The sequence below is a fragment of the Erythrolamprus reginae genome, chromosome 5 (genome assembly GCF_031021105.1).
Source record: "Erythrolamprus reginae isolate rEryReg1 chromosome 5, rEryReg1.hap1, whole genome shotgun sequence".
Taxonomy (NCBI): Eukaryota; Metazoa; Chordata; class Lepidosauria; order Squamata; family Dipsadidae; genus Erythrolamprus; species Erythrolamprus reginae.
Genome location: NC_091954.1, coordinates 28,756,424 through 28,769,049, shown reverse-complemented (window position 1 = coordinate 28,769,049; position 12,626 = coordinate 28,756,424). Strand labels below are relative to the sequence as shown.

The window sequence follows — 12,626 nt, the reverse complement described above, 5'->3', positions numbered from 1 at the left end:
ATTGTTTATCTCCTTTTCCTCACAAGGCAGAGGCACTAGAGTGTCTTCACAAACTATTAGTCGTTGGATAAGAGTCTGCATCACTGAGGCCTATAAAGCGTCAGGACAGGCTGTTCCTCAGGGACTAACTGGACATTCAACTCGCAGTGCAGCAGCTTCGGCAGCCTGGTCAACACAAGCTTCGATCGAAGAGATTTGTAGAGCAGCCACGTGGGCAGCTCCATCTACCTTCATCAAGCATTACCGGATTGACACTTTCGCTTCTGCGGAAGCAGCATTTGGGAGGAGGGTGTTGCAGAGGGTGTGTTCCGCTTGAACGCCCTTGGGCCTAGTTTCCCTCCCGTTTATTATGTCTTGGGTACATCCCACATTGGACTCTCCTTGCAAGTGCATTGGAGAAGAACCGTTGAAACTTACCTGAACGGTCTTCTCGATGCACTGCAAGGAGAGTCCAAAACCCACCCGTTTGGTGGACCAAGGGCTTTTTTTCCTGGCATTATTTAAGTTATTTGGCCGGGCTTGTTGCCTTCCAGTTGTTTAATAAAAAGTTTATAGTTTACTGCTCCTTCGTTTTTTTATGACTGGTGGGCTAGGGGGCGGTGCCTGCATAATATTTAAATTAAAACTCAGTCCCTCCAATGAGACTGGAGAATTACCCACGTTGGACTCTCCTTGCAGTGCATCGAGAAGACCGTTTAGGTAAGTTTCAATGGTTCTTTTCTGGCAGTTCATTTAGTGACCATCCAAAGTTACTATGGCATTAAAAAGTGAGTTATGACTTTTCATACTTTTAACCATTGCAACATCCCTATGGTTATATGATCAAAATTCAAATGATTGGCAAGTGATTCATATTTATAACGGTTACAGTGCCTTCGGTTTGTGTGATCAATTTTTGTGAAGTAAAGTCAATGGGGAAACCAGATTCATTTAAAATTGTGTTACTAAGTAACTTAACATCTACAGTGAATCACTTAACAACTATGGCAAGAAAGGTCATAAAATGGGGCAAAATTCACTTAACAAATGCCTTGCTTAGAAACAAATATTTTGAGCTGTGTTGTGGTTGTTATTCGAGGATACCTGTACAATGTTATTAAATTAGATGTGCATGATAATTCACACTGTATCTGATTAAACTTTAGACTGTTTAATCAGATACAACTGTTGCAATCTATAATAATGATATCTTATGAGGCCATTCTTCTTCATGATGCAGGAAGCTATTTTCTTCTTCTTTTTTTAATAAATAAAGTTTATTAAATAACAGGGGGTAAATGGGGGGAGAAAAGAGGGGGGTACATAAAATCAAAAGGGTAGGGGTATTTGTTACATGATATTACATTTCAAAGTTGTATATCTTACGTTGTAACAAAAGTTCACTGTTTTGATCGTTAGTATTTATATCTTATTACTATTAATAATAATATATATCTTGTTATTCCATTTGTATTTCTTATCATATTAATTGAAACCTATAAAGATAATAAATGATAGTAAATAGAATAAAAGGAGTAGTTTGTAAAAAGGAAAGTAAATGAAGTAACGTTAAAGTTTTATAAAATAATTAGGGAAAGAAGAAGTATAATAGTGAAGGGGTTAAATAAATAAGGGAGGATGGAAGGGGAAAATCTGCCTAAATAGCAGAAAATTTCAGGAGATACGACAAGGTATGTTAATATATTAGTGAGTGTATAAGTAATATATTTTTTTAAAAGTATAGTTATATCTAAATAGTAAATAATAAAAGAGAGAAAGGTCTACCTTAATTAATGTAGGGTAGAATAGATAATTATGTTATGAAATTATAGTAGAAATCATTATTTTGATTAGGTTTAGAAAACAGATAAAAAGAGATATGTTGTCGGAATCAGTTTCTGGTCAAATTTTTTAACAATCGGTGTTGGAATTGTTTTGTTAGTCAATGATATTTTGAGTTTAAAACGGTCAAAGATGAGAGAAATTTATTGGTTTACGAAATAAAAGTTAGGTATTTTTTTGCGGTGGTCCATTTGTACCAATTATCCCATATATTATAGTAATCGGAGTCTTTTTTGTTATGAATCTCCATTGTAATTTTAGACATCTCCGCACATTCCATAATCTTGGAAATGATTGTTAATATTGGGGGGGGGGGTTCTTGTTTCCAGTGCTGTGCGTATGAGATTCTTGCTGCCGTTAAAATCTGTAGGATGAGGTATTTTTCTAGTTGAGTAAGTTTCTGCCTAAATATACCCAACAAGTATCTTTCAGGTTTAAGAAGTAAATTAATTGAGATGACTTGGTCTATCAAGTTTTTAATAATTTTCCAAAAGTTTTGGGCATAACTGCAAGTCCACCATGCGTGGTAGTAAGTTCCTGGTTTTAATTTACATTTCCAGCAATTAGAGGGGAAATTTGGAAATATTTTTGATAATCTTGCTGGAGGAAGATGCCATCAGTAGAACATTTTCAGTTGATTCTCTTTGTAGGAAATTGCTGTGGTCATTTTGTAATTTGTTGTCCATGTTTTTTCCCATTCTACTAAATTAATCGTGTAGCCGAAATTTTGGGCCCAGGCGATCATGCATCCCTTGACTTGTTCTTCACAGTTATCATACGTTAGTAGGTAGTTATATAATTGTGTTACTAAGTAACTTAATATCTACGGTGAATCACTTAACTATGGCAAGAAAGGTCATAAAATGGAGCAGAATCCACTTAAAAAATGCCTTGCTAAGAAACAAATATTTTGAGCTGTGTTGTGGTAGTTGTTCAAGGATACCTGTACAATGTTATTAAATTAGATGTGCATGATAATCCACACTGTATCTGATTAAACTTTAGACTGTTTAATCAGATACAACTGTTGCAATCTATAATAAAGATACCTTATGAGGCCATTCTTCTTCATGATGCAGGAAGCTATTTTCATGCAACTCACCACAGGACAACTCACCATGGGACAATTCCACATGAGATAACACAATGGGTTTGTTTGTTTGTTTGTTTGTTTGTTTACTTACTTACTTATTTATTTATTTATTTATTTATTTATTAGACTTCTATGCCTTCCTTCTTGAAGTGACTCAAATATTCACCACATAGAAGAAACAGTGGCAGATAACATCACTTTTATTTATTATTTATTGATTGATTGATTGGACTTTTATTCTGCCCCTCTCTGAGGACTCGGTGCGGCTCATAATATGTAATAAAATAATGCATAACATTTTGGGTCCAATTAATTAAATATATAATCTAAAACTAAAAACCCTAAAAAACCAGCCATTCCCATTCAATCAGTTTCTCTCAGTGCATTCATCCGCCAGGGGGCAAGAATCTAATGGCATCAGGCCTGGCGACATAAGTGAGTCTTGAGACTCTTGCAGAAGGCAAGGAGGGTGAGGGCAGTACAAATCTTTGGGGGGAGTTGATTCCAGAGGGCTGAGGCCCCCACAGAGAAGGCTCTTCCCCTAGGCCCCGCCAACCGGCATTGTCTAGTTCAGAAGTCCCCAACCGCGGCCCTGCGCCATATGGCGCTGGAATTTGAAATGAGAAGTGTTGCTGCTCTACAAACATAGGGCAGCAACAGTTCCTGAAGGAAAGGCAGGAAACAAAGGGGCCAATTGCAGGCCCGCTTTCTTCCCTGCCTCTTAAATCCCAGATTTTCTCCTCCCCGCCCCCCGGCAGCCAAACATTGTTTAGCAGCCGGCGAGTAAGGTAAGAAAATCGTCCGGGGGGGGGGGGGGCTGGGCCTGGCAGTGCAGCTTGTTGCCGGGCCTCTCCTCTAACCGTCCATGGGGTGGGGCACTGGGGTTGGGGGCCACGACCGGTGGCCGTGGAAAGTTAACAGGCCTAGTGGCGCAGCCGGCGCTAGGCCTCTAAGCGTCCGTGGGGGGGGGCGACCATGGGCTTCCAAAAGGCAAGCGGCCTAGCCTCTTGCTGCCCGTGGAGAGGGGGCGCCGATGCCAAAAGGCAAACGGTGCCCCCCGCCGCTTAGGCTTTTGTTGCTTCTGGAGGGGTGGGCGCCGATGCCGAAAGCCTCAGCGAGGTTTGGCTGCCGGGGGGGGCGGGGAGGATTAAATCCTCCCCCCTCCAGGAGCAGCAAAAGCCTAAGCGGTGGGGTGCGCCCTTTGCATTTCGGCATTGGCGCTCTCCCCTCCAGGAGCAGCAAAAGCCTCAGCGACGGATCGCGTCGTTTGCCTTTCGGCTCCATCGCTGAGGCTTTTGCTGCTCGTGGAGGGGAGAGCGCCAATGCCGAAATGCAAAGGGCGCACCCCGCCGCTTAGGCTTTTGCTGCTCGTGGAGGGGGGGTTGGCGGTGCCGATACCAAATGCTTTCCCTCCACGGTGGGGGGGTGCAGGGCAGGCGCAGGCAGCCCCAGGAGACAAAGAGTGAATGAGAGAAAGGAAAGAGAGAGAAAGGGAGGGAGGGAGAGAAAGAAGGAGTGAGAGATAGAAAGGATAGAGAGAAAGAGGGAATGAGAGAAAGGAAAGAGAGAGAAAGGGAGGGAGGGAGAGAAGGAAAGAGTGAGAGATAGAAAGGATAGAAAGAGGGAATGAGAGAAAGGAAAGAGAGAGAAAGGGAGGGAGAGAAGGAAAGAGTGAGAGATAGAAAGGATAGAAAGAGGGAATGGGAGAAAGGAAAGAGACCGAAAGGGAGGAAGAGAAGGAAAGAGTGAGAGATAGAAAGGATAGAAAGAGGGAATGAGAGAAAGGAAAGAGAGAGAAAGGGAGGGAGAGAAGGAAAGAGTGAGAGATAGAAAGGATAGAAAGAGGGAATGAGAGAAAGGAAAGAAACCGAAAGGGAGGGAGAGAAGGAAAGAGTGAGAGATAGAAAGGATAGAAAGAGGGAATGAGAGAAAGAGGAAATGAAGGAAATGAACCCCACCCCCATATGACCAAAGCCCCCCCCCCACCGGGCCATGGAAAACCGGGCCATGGAAAACCATGGAAAGCAAGTTGACCACAGTGAGATGGCCCTGGCAATGGCAATAGCACTTAGACTTATAAACCACTTCACAGTGTTTTACAATACCCTCTAAGCTATTTATAGAGTCAGCATTTTGCCCCTAACAACCTGGTTCCTCATTTTACCAACTTTGGAAGGATGGAAAGTTGAGCCATCCTTGAGCTGGTGAGAATTGAACTGCCAAATTGCTGGCAGTCAGCAGAAGAAGCCTGCAGTGCTGCATTCTAACCACTGCATGGCTCATGCGTTGAGCAAGGCTGGCCACAATAAGTTGGCTGTGGCTAGTGGTCATTAACCCAGTTGAATGGGAGAAAAAAAAATCAAGAAGAAAAACAAAGGAGAAAACATACTGCATAATACCAATGGTCTTTTAATACAATATGGTCATGCAATTATGCAAATATTGTAAGATATTTCAATGTTAAAATAATCATAATTTTATTTTCAGGTTTTATCTGCAGTTTTGTGATAATGGAACACAAATTACAGAAAGTCATCTCATTGTGAACTTCAACCAGCATCATGTCTCCTAAAACCTGGTAAGAAAAAAATCATATTGGTTTATAATAAAATTATTTCACCCATATATACTTTAGTATAAGTCGACCCGATTATAAGCCGAGGCACCTACTTTTGCCACAAAAACTGGGAAATTTTATTGAAGGTGGAAAATGCAGTGGCTACTGGTAACTTATAAACATATCTCTATCTTCTTCTGTTAATATTGTCATATCTATTCCCCCTAGAAATTCTATAATCATATTCTTATCCATCTCTCCCTCTTCATATAATTTCTCATAAAATATTTATGCTATATATTTTTTGTCAGTAATACTTGTTTTCAGATTTCCATACAATGCTTTTATTGTCTTATCTACCTTCTGTTGGGCTAGTTTTTGTTAATTGGGCTAATCTCCCCAGATGGTTTGCAGATTCAAAGTATTTTTGTTTGGCAGTTCTCAGTTTCCAAGAAATTTCTTCTTGTGTTATTAGATTTATTTCATGTTTAATAATATTCAAGTCTCCTAATACTTTACAATTGTTTGGTTTATCTTGTAAAGTTTTCTCTATTTTTTGTAACTTTGTTGTTAATTTATCCAGTTTATCTTTCCTTTGGTTTCTTCTCTTAATGACATATCCTATGTAGGCCTTCATTTTGTCACATGTATTCTGAAGTGAAGTGTTACCATCATTATTAATTTGAAGAAAATATCCTAGTTCTTGTTGCATTATTTTAATGAATCCAGTTTCTTTAATGATCACTTGATTAATCATCCATCTTGGTTTCATTCTCATGGTTAGTTCTCTCCATTTCAATAATGGGGGATTATGATCAGCCCAGGCATTAGGAAGTATCTCTATATTAAGTATTTCATTAATAAATTCCACATTTGTGAAGGGGCTGTGAGAGGGCTTTCGCTGAGTGCTTCAGGAGTGCCTGGCCGCCCCTCCTGCAGCCCCTTCGCTGAGAGTGCTTTCAACGAGCGCTGTCAGCGAAGGGGCTGCAGGAAGGGTGGAACAGGTCCTCCCAAAGTGCTCGGTGAAAGCGAAGGGGCTGCGAGAGGGCTCAGTGAAGGGGCTGCAGTCAGGCGGTAGGGAAAGCAAGTAGAATGCTTGGCTGCATAGATAACAAGCAGGAAGAGGGAGACTGTGATCCCCCTGTATAGAGCGCTGGTGAGACTACATTTGAAATACTGTGTTCAGTTCTGGAGACCTCATCTACAAAAAAATATTGATAAAATTGAACGGGTCCAAAAACGGGCTACAAAAATGGTGGAAGGTCTTAAGCATAAAACTTATCAGGAAAGACTTCATAAACTCAATCTGTATAGTCTGGAGGACCAACGGGAAAGGGGGGACATGATCAAAACATTTAAGTATGTTAAAGGGTAATAAGGTTCAGGAGAGAAGTGTTTTTAATAGGAAAGTGAATACAAGAACAAGGGGGCATAATCTGAAGTTAGTTGGGGAAAAGATTAGAAGTAACGTGAGAAAATATTATTTTACTGAAAGAGTAGTAGATGCTTGGAACAAACTTCCAGCAAATGTGGTTGGTAAGTCCACAGTAACTGAATTTAAACATGCCTGGGATAAACATATATCCATCCAAAGATAAAATACAAGAAATAGTATAAGGGCAGATTAGATGGACCATGAGGTCTTTTTCTGCCATCAATCTATGTCAGTGAAGGGGCTACTGGAGGGGCGGAGCATGTGCTCCCGAAGCGCTTGGCGAAGGGGCTGCGAGATGGCTTTCTCCTCATGCTTCGGGAGTGACTGACCCACCCCTCATGCAGCCCCTTCACTGAGAGTGCTTTCGTCGAGCGCTGTCAGCGAAGGGGCTGCAGGAGGGGCACGGCAGGTGCTCCCGAAGTGCTTGGCAAAAGCGCTCTCAGCGAAGGGGCTGTGAGAGGGCTTTCACCGAGCACTTCGGGAGTGCCTGGCCCACCCCTTCTGCAGCCCCTTCACTGAGAGTGCTTTTTCCAAGTGCTGTCAGCGAAGGGGCTGCAGGAGGGGTAGAGCAGGTGCTCCCGAAGCGCTTGATGAAAGCATTTTCAGTGAAGGGCTGCGAAAGGGCTTTTGCCGAGCACTTTGGGAGTGCCTGGCCCGCCCCTCCTGCAGCCCCTTCACTGAGAGCGCTTTTGTTAAGTACTGTCCGCGAAGGGGTTGCAGGAGGGGTGGGGCAGGCCGTCCCAAAGCGTTTGGCGAAAGTGCTGTCAGCGAAGCAGCTGTGAGAGTACTTTTGCTGAGTGCTTCGAGAGTACCTGCCTTTGCTTCAGCTGGGGAGAGGCAGCACCTGCCCCACCCCTGCACAGGTCACTTGCCCGAGCCGCCAATGCCTGCTGGTCTTCCGCAGGTGCCCTCTGCTCCAAACTGGAGTCCCTGCTGGCGCTCAGGCCATCACAGCGCCCGAGTGCCGTCAGTGACTTGAGTATAAGTCGAGGTCAGATTTTTCAGCACATTTTTAGTGCTGGAAAACTCAGCTTATACTCGAGTATATATGGCATTTTATTTTATTTATCAAATTATTTTCTGCCCATTTTATAGTTCAAGTGACTATAGTTCACTTTCAAGGAAAACTGATAGAAGCCCTGGAATAAAACTTCCATAAAGAATCATTTTAAAAAAAACATCAAGTTTTTATGGGGTCATTAACTCAGTCACCCGGTTCGGCACAGTTCGGGCAAACCATAAGCTGGCTTGCCCAACTGGTTGTTACAAAGACTGGCTGACATTGCCCACTCCAAGCTGCCCCTCCCTGGAGTCTACACATGACCCACTTTAGATGCCAGGTAAGTACAGGGCCCGTGTGGAGGCTTTGGGAAGGCAAAAAAGCAGGCCTACCAGAAGTACCTAAAGTCTGGAAATGGCCTTTGTTGGGCTTCCAGAACCTGGGAGAGGCTGTTTTCACCCTCCCAGACACTCGAAGAAAGTCTTTGGAGCTTGGGTAGAGTGAAAAATGGACCTAACAGAAGTACTGGAAGTCCGAAAATAGGCCTGTTTCTGGCCTCTGGGGGCCTTTTGGTGCCTGGGGGAGGTTGTTTTCACCCTCTTGGAGGCTCAAAGAAAGCCTCTGGAGCCTGGGGAGGTTGAAAAATGGACCTACCAGAAGTACTGGAAGCCCAGAAACAAGCCTCTTTCCATTCTATGCAGGCCTTCTAAAGCCCCGAGGGAGGCCGTTTTCGCCCTCCTGGAGAAAAGCCTCCTGAGCCTGGAAATCTCCCCACCCCCATGATTCAAGAAGCCAAGTAGGCCATGCCCTCTTGGCCACATCCACCCTATAACTGGGCAGCGAACTGGTTACTATTTTTTTTCAATCCCATCCCTGCATTATCAAGTCAACTTTGTTTAATAGAGAAGTCTAAGATGGATGAGAGATTTCCAAGACTGTAAAATAGAAAGAAATGGGGTTTTTCCAGGAATCATTCCTCGAAAAAGACTGAGACACACTAGATTCATTTTTGACTCAAAGGAGCCTTCTTTTGCAAACAGACCAATAAATATATACTAAGAACAAGCTATTTATCGAGGGTCAAATGGAATGTAAAAGTAACTTCATTAATCCACAGATAAATTAATTTCTTGATTACTATATTAATTAAGTTAAAAACAGACATGGGAGGCTATTTCTGCAATGAAACTTTCATACAGGTGAATAAAAGCTATTCTTTTTTATTTCCTTGATTTCTTTCCTTTATTGTCCATCATATAAAACATCTCATCAATTGATATTACTACCAAATTGGTAATGACATATCTGAAGGGAACATATTAAAATAATTTGTGTTCCATTACCTACCACCTCATGCTTCTTTGGATATTATATTCTGATAATATAATATCAGATCATTTTCTGCTTTTAAAGTCAATAGATCAGGTATGTTAAAAAATTCCTACTGCATACAGTTGGATCCTAATGTATCTATTATTTACATAGTTAATTATATTTAAAAAACATTAATTTGTATGCCGCCCCGAGTCTACGGAGAGGGGCAGCATACAAATCTAATAAATAAATAAAATAAAATAAAATAAATTTATTTTAAGGAAATCTGAATAAGAGCATACCATAAGAAAGACAGCAATTAAATTGACTGTGATCTGTTTTAAGTACTTAAAACAGTACAAATACCGTAATACATACTTGCATCCATCCATCCATCTATACAGTACATACATACCAAGAGAGAGAAGTGTAGAATTATTTCCCAATATTACTATAAGTAGAAACCTTTGATTGTTCTATTTTTAATCAATATTTTTTGACTGTAAGGATTATAGTGATGATTGTAATTCTTAATATAAGACAACCTACTTAATATATGTGGGTATATGCATAAATTTGTATTTATTTATTTATTTTGTCATGTTTATGTAATATATATTGGAGGTGGAAAGTTGTATTAAAATTTCATTTTAATGTATGCCAATAAGTGTACCTATAAAGTGACAAAGTTGTTCTAAGTCTGCTTTCAAAGAGCAAAAAAATGCAAGGTTGGGAAGAGACATGTGATGTATAACACAACAAATCGGCATGGTTTTTAAGGTAGCATTTTAATATAAATCATAATTAGTCCTGTGTTATGTTGCTTGAACAGGGTCCACAGGATTGCCTGGGATGCTACACATCCTCTTCACGATCTGTTTTACTTCTTACCTTCTATGTTAGATTAGCAATCCTGATCTGTATAAAATAACATGAGCCTATTAGAGACAAACTGGTCTTAGGTTGCATTTGTAGCATATTGGGAAGATGTGACAAATATGATTGATATGTTATTACTGTTAGAAAGTGAATGTAGCACGAGAGTGATTATGACTTATATCCTTGTCAAGACTAACTCTTTATTGCTTAAAACCGGAGATGGGCTGTAGATGGTTCAAACCGGTTCACCCAAAATGGTGGTTCCAATTCTGTGTGGTTCAGAGAGTCTTGCCCCCCACCCACATTTGTCAGACTGGTTTTGGCCCGTTTTCAGGTCATTTTCAGAACATTTTAAAGGCCAAAATTGGCTTGAAAAATCAGCCAGAAAACAGCCTGAAAAACTGCCCAAAACAGGCCGTTTTCAGGCCATTTTTCAGATGGTTTTTCCAGCCAAAATCAATCCAAAAAGAACCTCCCCCCCCAAAAAAAAATGAGAGAGGGGAAAAAAGGCCATTTGGAAATTTTTTTTCTTCTTTTTTAATCTTGCAAGATGTCTAGAGACAATTATGTGAGAAAGGTGGCAATCTATTTTCTATTTTTCATCTACCTGTTTGTCTAATGTTCTCTTAAACTTTTAGCATCTTAATGTCAGGAAGAATGCTTTGATAGAATTAGAAGAATAGAATAGATATAATTATTTTATTGGCCAAGTGTGATTGGACACACAAGGTAATTTCCTTGTCCAGTCAACGAAACAGTGGAAGTGATGTGCCGGTGCCTGAAGGCTGGATATCTGCTAGAATTCCATGTTTCCTTTACATTTGTGTATCCTTGATAACTCAGGAGTCACTTTGCATACTCCTTAACAGGGGTACTTATATCTGGCCTGTGGATCCACCCTGGAAAGAACAAGGGACTAGCCCTCAGTGCTTCTGCAAACAAAAAGGGAGCTTGGAAGCCCGTTTTGGCTGGCAGAGTGCTTTGGCCACCACAGGTACTCCCTACATGAGTGATATCAAACTGGCTATGCCCAACCCAAGTTCAAATATAACCCTGATGCAGCCCTCAATGAAATTGAGTTTGACACCCCTGTTCTAGATGATCTGTTTATTTCAGGAGCTATTTGTTGGAGTCACTTTTGTCAGATCTGTGTGAAGCTTTCTGTTGTGTGCTTATAACTCACCTGCCCACACTAGTTGTTCCCTTAGTCACTAGTTCATATTTGTTCTGTCTGGGTCCCCCCAGACGCCAACACCAACCAAAAAGAGTATCCAGACACACTGGTAAAAAGCAAAGGCAGTTTATATACTGGAAAGCAAACACAGGTAACAAAAACTGTTCTTACAGACAGGAACACGATGAAGCTTCACAGAGGTTTCACGAAGGCCAGGCAATAAAACAGGATTCTTGCTGGCAAAAACAACACTGGAGATAATAAAACCCACGCCTCCGCCAAGTCTTTCAGCCTTCTAGGCCACAAGCCAAGATCAGAGATGCCAAGAATCGAAGCAAGGTCACAGGACTCCCAGTTGATAACTCTCCACAAGACTGTAAGGGTGGGCCTGCCTTTTCAACCCTGCTGAGGAGAACCACACCCAAACCCAGCTGTTGCCAATTCAGGGATGGAAATATCTTTCTAATTGGCCCCTTCTTTGAGCTGCACGTCTCTGCCTCATGTCTATTATAGCCTGTGCGTCTTCATCCAATGAATCCAGGCTACTAGCTGGGGAGAGGGCCCCCCCCCGGGGGTCTCAGGCTGCTCTCCCTCCTCCTCTTCCTGACATTCCTCTCCCCCGTCTGCCTGGTCCTCCCCCTCCTGGTCACTGTCCTCCTCTTCTGGGCATGGATCCGGCAGAGCTCCAGACGGTCCCTGAGGAGCCTCAGGCTGAATCACAACAATATTTTAGGGTTTGTTACGGCCAATAGACATTACTAATCTGAAATAACTCATATGCCAGATAAACACTGCCATGGGATATAATTTAATTCATTTACAAACCAATTTTTACTGTCACGCTTTTGTAGCAAATAGTTTAAAATGGCACATTGGACACACGAGAGAAAGAGACTGAAACTTGCTTCAGTTAATCTATAAAGCATATTTTAGGTCTAACTGAATATGTATTCATATCAGTAAGGATTTGTGGTCCTAGCCAAAGGAACAGAGGAATGAGTAAAGATAATGAATATTTAAGATGCAGGTTAAATTGATCATATTCATTTTAGGCATACCAGGAAACAAACATTTTAATTTGTTGCAACATACAATTGGCCTGAATGTCTATTGCCACCATAAATATATTCCTTCTTCTATTATTCTGTTTTAACATATTAATATTCTAATGAATTATACAGTACATGATTATGAATTTTTGTTCATATATTTTAAAGTTACCTTGTTTATAATTCCAATTGCTATACTGATTGTCTTCTGCTATTTTAAAATTTTATCTGAAAGCTTATATGAAAAATAATCATGTTATGCTCATTTCAAAATTCCTTCAATTTTTTGCTACATTTTGTTATG

At 41.1% G+C, this 12,626-nt stretch overlaps 1 protein-coding gene across 1 annotated transcript in view; it reads left to right on the top strand.

Moving 5' to 3' along the window:
• Window positions 1-12,626, top strand: part of PCDH15 (protocadherin related 15) — a 1,574,801-nt gene that overhangs the window by 414,178 nt on the left and 1,147,997 nt on the right. Inside the window, exon 3 of the mRNA XM_070752283.1 lies at window positions 5,402-5,492. The gene's annotated coding sequence lies outside the window, so the exon portion shown is untranslated. The remainder of the gene's footprint in view (window positions 1-5,401; window positions 5,493-12,626) is intronic.